Below are 16289 nucleotides of genomic sequence, written 5' to 3'. Positions count from 1 at the left end.
ACACCAGTCAGGATGGCCATCATCAAAAAATCTACAAACAACGAATGCTGGAGAGGGTGTGGAGAAAAGGGAACCCTCCTGCACTGTTGGTGGGAATGTAAATTGATACAACCACTATGGAGAACAGTACTGGATGTTCCTTAAAAAACTACAAATAGAGTTACCGTATGATCTAGCAATCCCACTCTTGGGCATACATCCAGAAAAGACAAAAACCCTAATTTGAAAAGATACATGCACCCCAATGTTCGCTGCAGCACTATTTACAATAGCCAAGACATGGAGGCAACCTAAATGTCCACTGACAGATGAATGGATAAAGAAGATGTGGTACATATATACAATGGAATATTAGTCAGCCATAAAAAAGAATGAAATACTGCCATGTTCAGCAACATGGATGGACCTAGAGATGATCATACTAAGTCAGTCAGACAGAGAAAGACAAATATCTTATGATATGACTTATATGTGGAATCTGAAAAATAATACAAATGAACTTATTTACAAAACAGAAACAGACTCACAGACATAGAAAAAAACCTTATGGTTACCAAAGGGGAAAGGGGGTGGGGGATGGATACATTAGGGATTGGGGATTAACAGATACACATTACTATATATTTATAAAATGGATAAACAACAAGGTCCTACTATGTAGCACAGAGAACTATATTCAATACCTTGTAATAATGTATAATGGAAAAGGATCTGAAAAAGATACATATATATACACACACATATATATAAATCACATACATACATATATAAACGAATCCCTTTGCTGTACACCTGAAACTAACGTAACACTGTAAATTGACTCTACTTGAATGAAAAATGTTTCTTTTGAAATTACTGGTCTCAGTGTAGAAGGAAAGGCAAAAGACTCCAGATGTCAGGGGTTAACGATGAGCTAGGTGGAGAGACAAAGAATAATAATCAACTAAAAGCCATGCAAAGAGTATTCTACATGGTAGAAATCTGGGGAAGTACAGAAATTATTCAATATTATAAAAAAATAAAATCTATACAAACGGGGGGTACAGTGAATTTGGCCCTTTGCTATAAAAACCAAAATAAGATGTATAAGACTGGTTTCAATAAGGATTGTTAAAGTTTAAATACATGACTGTTACTTGGGGATTAATATTTCAGAAGAGACAAATTCAGTAATAATATTAGTATATTAGTTTATCCAATTTTACATCATTTTCAGATATAAAATTTAAGATGTATTATTAGTTTAATTTTACTTTCAGCAGGAATATGATGACGGTTTATACATGTCTCAGAATTGCAGTCTTATTGTGTGGATACATTTTGACATAGCAATAGATTTAACAAAAATGGGCAAGATTTATACATTGAAAATGACAGATTTCCTCAAAATAATTAAGAAGATTCAAATAAACACAGCGCTAAAGCATGTTAATGAATTGGGAGGCTCAACAGTCTTAAAAGTTGTCAAATTATTTAGTCATCACCATTTTAATTAAAAATCCCCAAATCCCATTTCTTTGTTAAAAATAATATACATTCTTTAAACCTATATGGTCTTACACAATTTTTGCTAAACTTATTTCCGATATTTTATCCTTTCGGTTGCGATGATTAATAGTTTATTGTAAATTTCATTTTCCAATGGTTTTTTGTTGAACACAGGAATCAAAATGTGTGTGCATCTTTCATCCTGAGATCTTGCTAAAATCACTTAGTGTTTCAGCTGTTTGTAAATGCCTCAGGAGTCTCTATATAAACAAACACGTCATCTGCACGTAAAGTTGACTGCACATATGTAATTCCCAACTGCATACAGGTAATTCTTTTTTTTTCTTTAACCTTACTGCCCTGGTGAAGTCCTCTGATTCACTGTCAGAGAGCAGTAGGGAGAGTGGACATCCCTGCCCTGTTCCAGATCTTAAGAGGAGAACAATGAATAGCCTATAATTATGTTTTTGTTGGTTATTCTCTTGAAAATGCTTAGTGTTCCAAAACGTAAGCTATGGGACAAATCAAATCTCACAAGCAAGTCTTAATGGTGTTGCTGTGACTGTGAACAATTGGGATTCTGCAGATTCCACCGCCCTCACCCCAACCAGCTAGCCTCTCTATGTTGACCCTAGAGCAAAAAATTAAGGAACCCCCAAAATGAGAGACGTGGTTTAACAAGATGGGGGAAGAGGTAGTGAGAAGCTAAAAATGAAGAGAAACACAGTCAGCTCTGAGCTTTTGCCACAGATATGTCCCACGACCTTCACGTACTCTAAGAGGATGACTTTATCACGGATACTCTCAATTTGAAAAAAAGTCCACGTCACGCGTCAGTTCAGAGAGGCACTCACACACGACAGCTTAGCAATCACATACAAGTCTAATCAGTTCAACCTCAGGCTTCAAAAAAATGACAGAAGTCCTCAAATCAGAACTCTTAGCAAGATGCCACCTGAAGAATTAACATCTAGCATTTCAAACACGTGACTGACAGGTTTGACTGTTTGCCATCTGCCTTTGGAATGGAAAAAAAAGAAAAAGGAAACACTTCCACAGTGAGGACTCAATCACTCTGACCTAAAAATGTGAAGAAAAGAAACCAGTGGAAAGCTAGAAAAGCACCAGGTATGAGGATGAAATTACATGCATTTGAGATTCATGAATCCGGCCCAGCAAAGGTCTTCTGAGAATACCAACTCCCTGACACAGGCAGCATTTACTAGCTGCCTCTGTGTCCCCAAGGCTTTTCATTGGGTTAGACGGTAGTCGACACACAACAAAAAATGTTGATCCAAAGATTGACTATTACAGGAAAGAGGACAGGAGTTCAAAGAATCATGTCTGTGCCCTCCACTATTAATGGCAGGCAAAATTCAAACATCTGACCCCTCCCTGCTTTTCTACTTCCCCCTCTTGCTCAGCTCCACCTTTGCCCTTGTACCACTCCTGTACTCTCAGATCCTGGATTATGCCAGCCCCTCTCTGACCCCGGGGTCTTTGTACGTGCCAGTCTGTCTGCCACCAAGACCTTCCTGCCCTAATGACCCACCGCGATCCTTTGGCCTCCCTCTTTTTCTCATTATCAACGCGTGTCCTGTTGACCAGACCCCTGAAATGAGCCCCACCAGCACCAAATACTTATTAAAGTTTGTAATTATCCTTGTGGGTAATTAGTTGATTATTTTTCCTCCAAAACTAGAGTAGAGTCTCTTAGCCTCCCTTGGCGCTATGAACCTTTGGAGTCAGATAGCTGTCACTTTTAAAAAAATTTTATTGAAGTACAGTTGATTTACAATGTTGTGTTAATTTCTGCTGTAGAGCAGAGATTCCATTGTACATATATATATATATATTCTTTTTTTATATTCTTTCCCATGATGCTTTATCATAGGATATTGACTATAATTCCCAGGGCTCTACAGTAGGACCCCGTTTATCCATCCTGTACATACTAGTTTGCATCTGCTAACCCCAAACTCCCACTCCTTCCCTCCCCCACTACCATCCCCCTTGGCAACCACCAGTCTGTTCTCTATGTCTGTGAGTCTTTCTTTTTTTGTAGGTAAGTTCATTTGTGTCATATTTTAGACTCCACATATAAGTGATATCCTATGGCGTTTGTCTTTCTCTGTCTGACTTCCTTCACTTAGTGTGATCATCTCTAGGTCCATCCATGTTGCTGCAAATGGCATCATTTCATTCTTTTTTATGCCTGAGTAGTATTCCACTGTATATATGTACCACACCTTCTTTATGGGTTGGATCATTCTTTCCTGTGGGAACTGTCTGGTAGCTTGAAGGATGTGAAGAGGCATCTCTGGCTTCTACCCACTAGACGCCAGTAGTGAACTAGATGGCAATGCAAACTGTCTCAAGACATTGCCAAGCGTCCCCTGGGGGCAAAATCACCCCTGGTAATCTAAGGTACAAGCTACATTAAATTAGAAACTATGTCTGTTTTGTTCAACGTTCTATTCTCAGAGTGTAGCGCCACAGGGAACACATAGGAGGCGCTCATGACATTTTGGTGGGCAAAGGAATCAATCGGAAGTGACCGTGGGTTAATTTCAGATCTGGTTATAGCTGGTGGAATATTCTGGGACAGACAACTCACAGAAGCAAGTTATTTTATCAATTTCTACCAAGGTCTGTGCACTGAGTGGCTCTGAAGAATATACAAAAATGCACAAAAGCCTGGCTCGTCTCCTCCCATGACTTCTGTGGTTGCCACAATGATTCTGTTCTTCCTTCCGCTCTACCTGGTTCTTGATCACTCTCCCTGATGGCAGAACACCTCTGCTCATTCCCTCGAGTACTCCATGCCATGAATCCATCACCAGGCATCCGCCTTTCAAAGGAGATGGGGATAAGAAGTCCCCTGCCCACTGTGACGTCATGCAGAACGACTGACATCATCATGTCTTGGGCAAAGCAAGTGCTCAGTCAGTATCTGTAGCCCTGGATTGAACTGAATAAATCAACAGTGCTTAGACTTCCACATGAAGGAAGTAAAGGATGCTGGAAAAATGATCAGGGGACCGTGGGATGCAGTCGATATGAAGGGAAGAGAGTTGTCTCTGCTTACTTGTTGGGAACAAATTCCTGCTTCATCAGACTCTCTGAGCTTTGTTTTTGTCACCTTTGAAGTCAGGTGAAGGCCTTCCACACCTCGTTCACTGTGTGCTGGGCAAAATGGCTCGTGCTTTGGTTTTATGAAAACAAAGCCAGGATCTTCAAGTAATCGGCTGTAATCATCTGGAAGGATGGAGTTTTAAAAAATACAGCATAATGTACAGATGCACATAAAAGTCACTGGGAGTTCAGTGGAGGGAGACCTATGTCTACCCAGGAGCAGCTGGCAAAGGCATCTTACAGAGGAGTTATCTGCCATCAGTCTTTTGTTTTTTTTTTTTTTAATTTGCGTTCTTTGTCTTTTTTGTATTGTTGACTAGTAAGAGTGCTTTATTTATTTAAAATTTATTTATTTTTTGGCTGCGTTGGGTCTTTGTTCCTGGGTGCGGGCTTTCTCTAGTTGCGACGAGTGGGGGCTACTCTCCGTTGCTGTGCATGAGTTTCTCATTGCGGTGCCTTCTCTTGTTGCAGAGCACGGGCTCCAGGTGCGCAGGCTTCAGCAGTTGTGGCACGTGGGCTCAGCAGTTGTGGCTTGCGGGCTCTAGAGCGCAGCCTCAGTAGTTGTGGCACACTGGCTTAGTTGCTCCGCGGCATGTGGGATCTTCCCGGACCAGGGCTCGAACCCGTGTCTCCTGCCTTGGCAGGCGGATTCTTAACCACTGCGCCACCAGGGAAGTCCTGCCATCAGTCTTAACGTGTGGGATCGAGATACTGGAAAGCAGGGAGGGGAATCAAGGTAGAGGAACATCAGCCAGACCACAGCGATGACAATATTCTGATTCATTTATCCATCCGTGCGCTCCACACGTATTTATTAAGCAATTCATATGGACGAGGAACCACAAATACGGTACTGAAGAAGGAAACAAAACCCTATCGCCTTGGAGTGTAGATTCTGGGGAGGACTGGCAGAGAGGACACACACATACAGTAAAGTGCTCGCTCTCAGAAAAGATGAATGCCTTCCTCCTGGTCCTACTCCACATCATCCCCATGACTGACATGTTTACACCTGACACAGGCTAGAGACTGAGTGTATTTCAGAAGACAAGGGACTTGTAGGAGCCCCAGGCAGCAGGCAAATTGTGTCAACCAGCGGGGGCATTTGAAAGGAAGAGGGGCAGACAGCTAAGTGAGAAAAAAAGAAAAAGAAAAGCAAAGATCAGCAGAGCTTTTAAAAGGGAAGGCTGATGTGGCTGACACAGGGCCCTCATGTGACGTGTGCCACGGTAATCTTATTTTCACATCAAATATTCGGGGATGGACAGATAGATAGATAGATATGATAGAGATGATGGATGGATGCATGGATAGATAGATACAAAGATAGATGATAGACAGATACATAGATAGATACCTAGATAGACAGATACACAGATAGATGGATAGATACAAAGATAGATAGACATGATGGATAGATAGATAGATAGATAGAGATGATGAATGGATGGATGGATGGATAGATACAAAGATAGTAGATAGATACATAGATAGATACCTAGATAGATACATAGATAGATGGATAGATGGATAGATACAAAGATAGACAGACATGATGGATAGATGATAGATAGAGATGAGAGAGATGATGGATGGATGGATGGGTGGATAGATACATAGATAGATGATAGACAGATACCTAGATACATAGATAGATGCATAGATAGATGGATAGATACAAAGATAGACATGACGGATAGATGATAGATAGATAGAGATGACAGAGATGATGGATGGATTGATAGATACACACAGACGTATGTATGCCTGTTTGTAGATGAGATCATATATATGCAAATATAGAATCCTGTATATACGCATGTATACATATAGCATACACGTAAACATACATACATATATACATGCATATATGCATATACAGGATCATATATACGTGTGGGTATATAGTGTTACTAGGTTACTTAACAAAGCCCTGTAACTCCTGTGCTCATCTAAATTTACAGTACATGTATAAAGACTCATTCACGTGCAAAAAGGCTACTTATGAGACAGACAGGGCCAAGATATTCAACCAATTCTGTAAGTAAATACTTTGATCATCAGCAAGTCCCTCAGTTGACATCACCTAAGGGTCTGACTTGCTGTCTGAGGAAGCTGCGGACTTTCTGTTTTGGGAAATTATTAAGGTTTGAAAAGACAAGAGAGCACTTCCCGGAAGTATGCTAGGCTCAGCTCCAGGGGGTACGAGTTGGGTGTTCCAAGGCCCCTTCCTTTGGAGGCTTTCTGATACTACACCCCAGGGAGTAGCTATTCATTGAGGCGAATGTTAAGGTTTACTTACTTTGGTGACATAAAATACTTATCGACACAAAACAAAGGAAAACAAAATGACATCGCGAAGCTCACGGGGTCGCCCGCTCTACGAGGTCGGGTGATTTGCCCGCTGTCTCCCTCTCTCCCTGGAGGACGCCGTGGACTCTAATGGATCCTTCCCTCCAGTTCCTGAGAGTTGGTACAGATTCCAACTTTCCCTCACCCTTCTTCGAGGCTCAAAATCCAGCTTAGGGTAACTGGTATCCAAGATAAACGCTTCCCCCAAAAGGGTCAGGACGCTGAGGCGAAAATAAAAGTGGTTACACGTCATTCCGGATGGTCTGAGACTCAGGAAGCAGGGAGAGTTCACGAGCCCAATGTCACTGCCTGCAACGTCTGCCCAGCTGTCTTACAGCAGACAGAACCATCCGTGCCAGGTCTAACACTGCACTGATGCAGAATGAGAGCACCGTCACCAGGATGGACAGGTGGTCCGCCATCGGGACATAGGGCTTTCCTGCAGGATACAGTTGCAGGAGGCCACCTGCTAAGTGCTTCTTCTCACTACAGCTCAACACCTGTGAAACTGGATTTCAAGACGTGAATGCTTCGGGGTGGGGGAGGGAAGGACTGGGAGTTTGAGGTTAGTAGGTGCAAACTAGTATATAGAGAACAAATACACCACAAGGTCCTACTGTAGAGCACAGGGAATGCTATTCGATATCCTGGGATAAACCATCATGGAAAAGAATATGAACAAGAATGTATATATGTGCAACTGAATCACCCTGCTGTACAGCAGAAACTAACACAACATTGTGAATCAACTATACTTCAATAAAATAAATTTTTTTAAAAATGTGAACACTTAATACGTCACTATTTTATTTCAAAGTGTTATCGAATTTTAATTTTAAACATTAATACTTTACAGTCCAGCACTGCAGGGAAATCCACACTATCTCTGCAGGATGTGAACTGTCAGGGTGTTTCTACCCAAACCGTAAGGTTGGTATACTACACTTATTCCAGAATTGTGGGCCTATCAGTAAACAATAGTTATGGACTGTATCTGTGTAAGGGGTGTGTGTGTGTGTGTGTGTGTGTGTGTGTGTGTGTGTGTGTGAGGGATGCCTTTGTGTCTGAGTGGAATGGGTGTAGGAGCGCTCTGTGTACATGCACGTGGGAATGTGTGTACGTGTTTATGAGTGCTCTGTGTGTGTGTGTGTGTGTGTATACATTCCTACTCACTTTAAAACCTATTCAGTGTTTTTCAGATACTACATAGATCTCCACTTTAGATTCCGAAACTTGTAGCATTTATCCTAAAATTCACTTCCTCCGCAAACTATTATAATTGCACATTTATTTTCTATGTATTCATAACCAGCTTAAATGCATTCTTGGAATCGCAAGTACCTACACATTGCTAGAAATACAGCGAAGAAACCTTATGTTTCCAAATCAGTAAAGAGAACCTACTGCGTAGCTGTGAAAGCTGTTAGCTTTCTTTGTAATGTTCCGTAAAGGCTTCAGACAGTATTACATATGGAGAAATATACTGTCCGCTACTTTCGCAGGTGGGTCATCTCTAACTACATGTGCCCCTGAGCTAGCCTGGGAGGGTTACATCTGAGCGTATTCATCACGTGTCTGCTTCCTTCCTCCTCTTCTCTCTCACTTACATCCTGCAGGTGTTTCTGAGAAAAATACCCACAGGAATGCCTTCAGGACCTGGTTTTCTCCTGGGGATGTTCACACGATGAGACTAGTGTTAGGACAAGAAGAGAGAAAGAATGCACGGTTAAAGGGAGAGCGATGACAGACCATCTGGAGACACCCAGAGTTCCCATCATCCCCGGTCCTCTACCTATTTCCAGGGGGCACGCACTGTCATTGGTAGGTAGACAGTTGTGAGCCAACATGGCGGGCAAGGTATAAAAAACAACTTATACGGGGATGGAAGCGGGATCAATGACCCTCACGCACCGACCCAAACGGAACCAACAGATCTAGTGGGTGAATCGAAAAGGGTAGGCACGAAACACAACCGTTAGACATCTGTGCTGCCTGAGCTGGAGCAATAATGCACGAGTGGGAGCAGAAATTGGATTAACAAAACCAAATCACTTTAGAGCCTTTAATCAACGTTAGTTTACAAATATCTGCAAGTGTCTACCTCCGTTTTACAGGAACTTAACTAATAGCCTCATATGTGTGAGTCTATCCACATACGGCTTAGAATATGGAATAAAATGTTTAAGCTGATGTGATTTAAGGAAGTCAAACCACAGCCAAAAACAGGGGCTTCAAAGAAGTCTTGCGTTAAGACTGTAGATTAGCGTGTTTTAAATAGACTAATGGCCTAAAGATCCTCTGTGCTCCCCCTAGTTATGCCCCCTCCCCCGCCGAAATCCCTGACATCCACTGATCTTTTTACTCTCTTCATAGTTTTGCCTTTTCAGACTGGCTTCTTTTCCTCAGTGAAGCTCACTTCTTGTGAGCAAAGAATAATATCCCACTATGTGAATGTACCACAGTTATTCATCCATTCACCTACTGAAGGACATCCTGGTTGCTTCAAAGTTTTGGCAATTACGAACAAGGCTGCTATAAGCATTGGTGGGTGGGTTTTTGTGTGGACCTAAGTTTTCAACTTATTTGGATAAAGGCGAGAGAGTGGTATGGACATAGATACACTACCAAACGTAAATAGATAGCTAGTGGGAAGCAGCCGCATAGCACAGGGAGATCAGCTCGTGCTTTGTGTCCACCTAGAGGGGTGGGATAGGGAGGGTGGGAGGGAGACGCAAGAGGGAAGAGATATGGGAACATATGTATAGGTATAGCTGATTCACTTTGTTATACAGCAGAAACTAACACACCGTTGTAAAGCAATTATACTCCAATAAATAATTTAAAAAACAATGACTTTCGAATCCTCTTATTTTTAGCTTATCTGTGCCGTTTCGTTTCAGACGTGCCTTTTGTAAACATCATATAACTTGGCATTTTTAAAAGCCAGTTTGTGGAGAGACAGATAATGAAGCAAATATAGCAAAATATTAATTGTAGTATCTAGGTAGTATGTATATGAGTGTATACTGTACACTTCTTTCCATTTCTCTGTATGTTTGAAAAGCTTCATGAGAAATGTTGGGGGGAAAAATGAAAAAACAAAAAAAATTGAAATAAATAAATATTGTATGTGAACAGATGTAAGTGGGTCCAACACTCCTTGGTGCTTAGACAGTATCATCTCACCTGTCTTTAAGTAAATTAAGTAAATTTACTATTAAGTAAATTATTACTTTCTTAATCAACGTGAATGGGGAAATTACCATCTTGCTCTAACTGCCGTGGAATCCCAGAACCATCCCTTGGATATCCTTCTCAACAATGAAGCGGGAGCTTAATTTACAAAGTGAACTCCCGTGAAGACTCATCCCACACCTTTCTCCACAAGGAAATGTCATTACGTTGATGGGTGCCACGTCTACTTTTAAACTTGCAAAACGTTCTATAAACACTGCCCAGACATTAGTCCTCAGAACTCAGGGAGGGAGACACATTACTTGTCACCTTTTGGAAATCAGCAAATATGACTTCTTACTGCAGCTACTGCATGATTTCCAGGCTCTGTTGCCTCTTTCTGCACATCTTATGTCCACTTGACCACTGACCACCAAGACGCTGGACCTGGTACCTCAGGTCCACCACCGGTGATCTAAAACCCTTGAGGATGAAGATGCTTTGGGGGGAAAAGGAGGGAATTTAGAAGTTTTCACTTTTTTCATGCAGAATTGCAACAGCCCTAGAGGAACCTGGAACCTCATCCCGTAATCAAATTCATTACTAATTCCACAGTAAACTATCTAAATGTCCACCACAAGTTGGAAAATAAAGACCGTTAATTGACATCTGTCAGGTCGGTTTTGCCCCAAATGAGTTATAAGATCATTTTCACGTTTTGAACGGGTTTTGATCTCAAATTGTGCACAAGGGACTCAGGAGGTATATATCTCCTGATCTCCAGGGGCCAGTCCTAAGAAAGCAGGCAAAGCAAGCACCCCAGAACATCCCATTTAGAAAAAGCGCTTTAGGTTAGGATCATCGAAGTTGGTTGAACACCCTGACAGCAGAAAGCCGTGCACGCTGCATGGGATCTGTTATGATGGATATGAATAATTAATTAGGCCACGTGAACTTTCTCCAGTCATGCTGTAAACATACACAGAGGTGGGAAGCAGCAGTGGTCAGGGGCACAGTTATCCCTGCCTCAACACTTCCTGCATCTGAGTCCCTGAACAGAACATAGGACCATTCTGAGCCTCAACTTCACCTCTGCAAAGGACAAGACACACGGAGCAGAGGACCCCAAACCACTGGTTAATCGTTCAAATAGACGGAAATGAGTGATCCCCAACTTCCCCAGGTTGTAAGTGTACCGAACACAGTAAGCCCTGGAGCAATGGTAGCTGATGTTGCTATTGTTGTTACAGTAATATTTTCATTAATCTCTGTGATTAAGTTTTAGCAGCATCCAGAAAACTAGATGTGGAATCAGAAGACCAGGGCTTAAATAAATGCTGGAATGGGTGCGAAGAAAAGGGAACCTTTGTACACTGTGGGTGGGAATGTAAACCGGTGCAGCCACTATGGAGAACAGTATGGAGGGTCCTTAAAAGTCTAAAAATAGAGCTGCCACATGATCCAGCAATCCCACTCCTTGGTATATATCCAGAGAAGATGAAAACGCTAATTCGAAAAGATACACGCGCCGCAATGTTCACAGCAGCACTCTTTACAACAGCCAAGACGTGGAAGCAACTTAAGTGTCCACTGACAGATGAATGGATAAAGAAGATGTGGTACATATATACGATGGAATATTACTCAGCCATAAAAAAGGAACGAATTAATGCCATTTGCAGCAACATGGATGGACCTAGAGATGATCATACTGAGTGAAGTAAGTCCAAAAGAGAAAGACAAATACCATGTGATATCACTTATATGTGGAATCTATAAAAAGGATACAGATGAACTTATTTACAAAACAGAAGCAGACTCACAGACATGGAAAACAAACTCACGGTCAGCAAAGATATAATTTAAGAGTATGGGATTAACAGATACACACCACTAAAACAGATAAACAATAAGGATTTATGGTATACCACAGGGAACTATATCCAATGTCTTGTAATAATCTATAATGGAATAGAACCTGAAAAAAATATAACATAACTGAATCACTATGCTATACACCTGAAACTAAAACAACACTGTAAATCAACTATACTTCAATTAAAAAAAAAAAAGAAGACCAGGGTTTTACATCCCATCACATCTCGTTTCCATGCTGCCCACTGGGAAATCGATTTCCCTAAGACCATCTCCTCCTATGTCAGCACCAACGGACTCAAAAGAGCCTTGTTTACTTGCCCTGAAAGTCAGTTCATCGGGGCCCTGATTCCTTCGAGAGACGGTGACAAGCAACGGGAACAGAAAACGCGTTTCCTGGCGTTTCTGAGGACATGCGAAACATCCAGTCTTCAGGCAGAACTTTCATTTCTCTTTAAGACAAACTGGAAATTAGAACACCTTGAAAGGAAGGAGTTTATCTAAGGCTGGGCTTGCTTGGTTCCTATTTTTGGCCATATACTCAAGTCACTCCATCAAAGTGAGGCTGTCTCTCGTTTCTGTCAAGGGATCTGCTGAAACACTGGAAGCTTTTTTGATTTTTTTTTTCGTTTTATTGGAGCACAGTCGATTAACAATGTTGCGTTAGTTTCAGGTGGACAGCAAAGTGATTCGGTGATCCACAGACGTGTATCCATTCTTTTTCTCATATAGGCTTTTTGGATCTTCTCACTGTCTAAAACACGGAGCTGCTTTGGCGACTGCCCAGGGCCAGAGGCACCGCTTCCCTAACCAGAGGCTATGGTGACAGATCAAAGAATCGCCGCTGAAAACACGTGCAGACGCCCGGAAGAAACTGAAGAATTCCTGGAAGTCACTGTGGCTCGGACGACCTAAATTCTGAAGTGTGGATTTATCGTTCACCCTCTCCTGACTCACACAGGGGCCCACGGGTCTACGGACAAGTCAGCGATGAGCCTGAACTCAACACAAAGCATCTTTACGGCGAGCTTGAATTCGACACGAAGAATCTATTAGACTTTGATACATCTGAGCCTCACTCAGCCACAGCAAGCGGTTCTGGCTTCACTGGAGAGGTGCACTGGTTACCTCCTGGCCACCCGGCTTTTTTCAGCCATTCTTGTGGTAACCGAGGCTGCCCAGGCTTCAGCCAGCTTTCTGGAGGTGCAAGTTCAGCTCGCACCTGCAAACCTGTCTCTCTCTTCACGCCCTGAGGTTTCTCTGAGAACTCCCAGGAAACCCCTGTGGAAACCTACTTCCACTGCCCAACAGGCTTGGGGGAGATCACCCCCAGTGGACTCACGAGAGAGGAAAGTTGTTGAGGAAACGGTCACTCCATTTTTCCCCTGGGAAGGTCCTTCAGGCCGCTGGGTCCCTCATTGCTACGCTTGACATGTTATTCACAATGAACTCGTACAACATTTTCCCCCAGGCTTCTGCTTTTAGGGGAACCTGGGCTAAGAACATACTCTTCAAGTCAGCATTTTCTGTATTGCCATGAAAATAAAAAATCAAGAAGGACTGGATTTCCGAAGTGACAGCCACATAGCCACGTCAAACACCCAAGTCTCATTTTGAATTGAACTTCCAGGCAAATCCAGTTTTCACTAAAATGTTAGTGTACGTTCAATTCTCGTGGAACTTGCACTGAGAGTCATTGTTTCATAAAAAGATTGTTAGCGCATGCGTGCAAAATAGGATTCCACTCCTGGTTATATATCCAAAAAAACCAAAAACACTAACTCGAAAAGAAACATGCATCCCAATGTTCAGAGCAGCAGTAGTTCCAATAGCCAAGACATGGAAACAACCTAAATGTCCATTGACAGATGAATGGATAAAGAAATGTGGTACATATATACGACGGACTATTACTCAGAGCCATAAAAAGGAACGAAATAATGCCATTTGCAGCAACATGGATGGACCTAGAGATGATCATACTGAGTGAAGTAAGCCAGATGGAGAAAGACAAATACCATATGATATCACTTATCTGTGGTATCTAAAAAATACAATAAACTAGTGCATACAATGAAAAGGAAGCAGACTCACAGAGATGGAGAAAAACGAGTAGTCACCTGTGGGGAGAGGAAAGGAGGGAGGGGCCAGATAGCGGCAGGGAGAAAAAAAGAGTTATTATGGGATTATACGAAATCATGTGTGAAACCTCTGAAAACTATAAAGCGCTCTAGAATTTAAAGAATCTTTAATTCAATTAAAAAGAAACAGAAAAAATAAATTAAAACAAAAGAGCAGAGGAAACATAATGCTTAGATGGAGAAATCCCTTTTCCAGACCATCCGAGGTATTGACTGCAGAATTTCGTGTGTGTGTGTTTGTTGCCTGGTACTCCCTTCCCTTCTCATCTCTCAGGTTTGGGCCAAAATTGTTCTTCCTCTAGGAAGCCCTGCAGGCCGTCTCCAAGATCAGCTCAGATGTGGCTACTAGCTGCTCCCAAGCAGATCGTTGTTTTAAAAGCAGCATGAGACCAACCTCGTTTTAAACTAGTATTTATTTATTGTCTCTCTTCCCTTCTATCAAGAACTCTAACACCCGATGCAACACACTGACAATGTTATAGACCTTCCAAAATCAAGTTAACACCTGGCTGCATACCGTACGTGTGGCCCAAAGCGCTGACTCACATAAAAGATGTGCGTCATGTAAGGGTGAAGCCAACAGAAGGAAAGCAAGAAGTACATAGAGGATGGGGTTAGACAGGACACGACCCAACTTTCGCAATGATGGGAAGTATCAACAGGTTTTCCTGTATTAGTTGTCTGGCTAATCCTAATGAACAAAAAGAAGGTAGGAAGTGATTCATCGATTCATTCTTAAGTCTCCTGATCTCTAACTTTTGGGCCCATCAATTATAAACCCAGACTCTCGATAGTGGCAAACATCAGATGTGCGTTGATGACACGGGCACTTTGGGTTTATTCTCTAAGCAGTCTGGGTGAAAAATGATGCCAATACCGCCCCCCCCCAAGCAAAAAAGAGGTAGAGTGTGCCAACGCCGTACCTAAATCTACTGTCTATTGCTCTTTTGAAAGGAATGTTCTATTTTGTGACTGCGGACCTTTTCCGGATCCGTTGGTAACAGGTCTCCTAAAGAGACTAGCAACACCCCAAAGGGAAGGTTTCAGAACCAAGCCAGGTAAGATCCCAGCACCTGCTGATGGGTAGACGTGTCCTGGGTCTGGCCACTCAAGCAGCAGAGAAAACACTTTTCTGAAGCAGAAAAGGAAAACTCCCAGGTTCCACTCCACCACATGCAGGGCTGTGGATGTCTATACTCTCTTTGGCCAAGCCACATGGAAAGGGAAACGTGCAGCCCCAAGGAAGAGACCACGAGCCACTGGGGAATGACAGCAACATCTCTATTAGCAGACAGGTGTGTTGCTGAGATAGATGGCACTGCCAGAAGCTTCGCTTACAGGTGAAGAGCAAATCTCGGGTTAGAGGGAGCTGGAAGGATGCAGTGTGGACAACAGTTTCCAGAGCGCCCTGGCATGGAAAGGCATCCGCAGCGCTCTCCCCTGCTGGCCGAGGTCCCTCTGCCCTCACACCCCCCACGCAAGAGAATCCTGCCCACCAACAGTGAGGGCTCACAAGGAAGGATGCTGGGGACCCTCGCATGTGTACAGCTGAGCTATCAGAGCCCTGGGTGTCTGTGAGTCCCCCATAACTGGGCTCCCACCTTACTAGCAGGTACCTCCGGCAGGTTGGTACTTCCTAATGTGCTGCTCTAGCCACAGGGAACCTTCATTCCTGAAATATATTTAACTGTAGAATCCTGAAGTAGCGAAGCAGCAGTGAAAAGCATCATCTTCAAAGCCCGGGTTCTACAGAGGTAAGAAGAGTCAGAAGTAGCAGTCTCACTACGAGAAGCACATCTGGGCAAAAATGGTGGCAAGAAAGAATGAAAGAAATGCTGATCTCGGTCTTGGAGGTGCTCCTAATGTCTAGCAAAGAGAAAGAGGTTGCGTGTGCCTTTGGGAGTCATGGTTCCCAAATCTTCGAGGGTCTCCTGTTGGGTGTAATTCTGAATAAAGACGTTGCAGGGATTGGGAATGGAAGTGAAAGGGAAAGTGGGAGCGGAAATACAGGTTTCCTCCACTCTCTAAAAGTAAAGCTCGCCTATGGAACCTTCCAGAAGCCGAAACGGCCTAAAGCCAAGAAGCAAGGTCCTCAGGACACACCTTGCTCAGGGATGCACACGA

The 16289-nt window shown here is 42.7% G+C and overlaps 1 protein-coding gene across 5 annotated transcripts in view; it reads right to left on the bottom strand.

The window, feature by feature from the left end:
• Positions 1-16289, bottom strand: part of LOC137216342 (neuroligin-4, X-linked) — a 345320-nt gene that overhangs the window by 209272 nt on the left and 119759 nt on the right. The window lies entirely within an intron of this gene.

This window comes from Pseudorca crassidens, chromosome X, assembly GCF_039906515.1.
Source record: "Pseudorca crassidens isolate mPseCra1 chromosome X, mPseCra1.hap1, whole genome shotgun sequence".
NCBI lineage: Eukaryota > Metazoa > Chordata > Mammalia > Artiodactyla > Delphinidae > Pseudorca > Pseudorca crassidens.
This window is presented reverse-complemented; position numbering and strand designations above follow the sequence as displayed.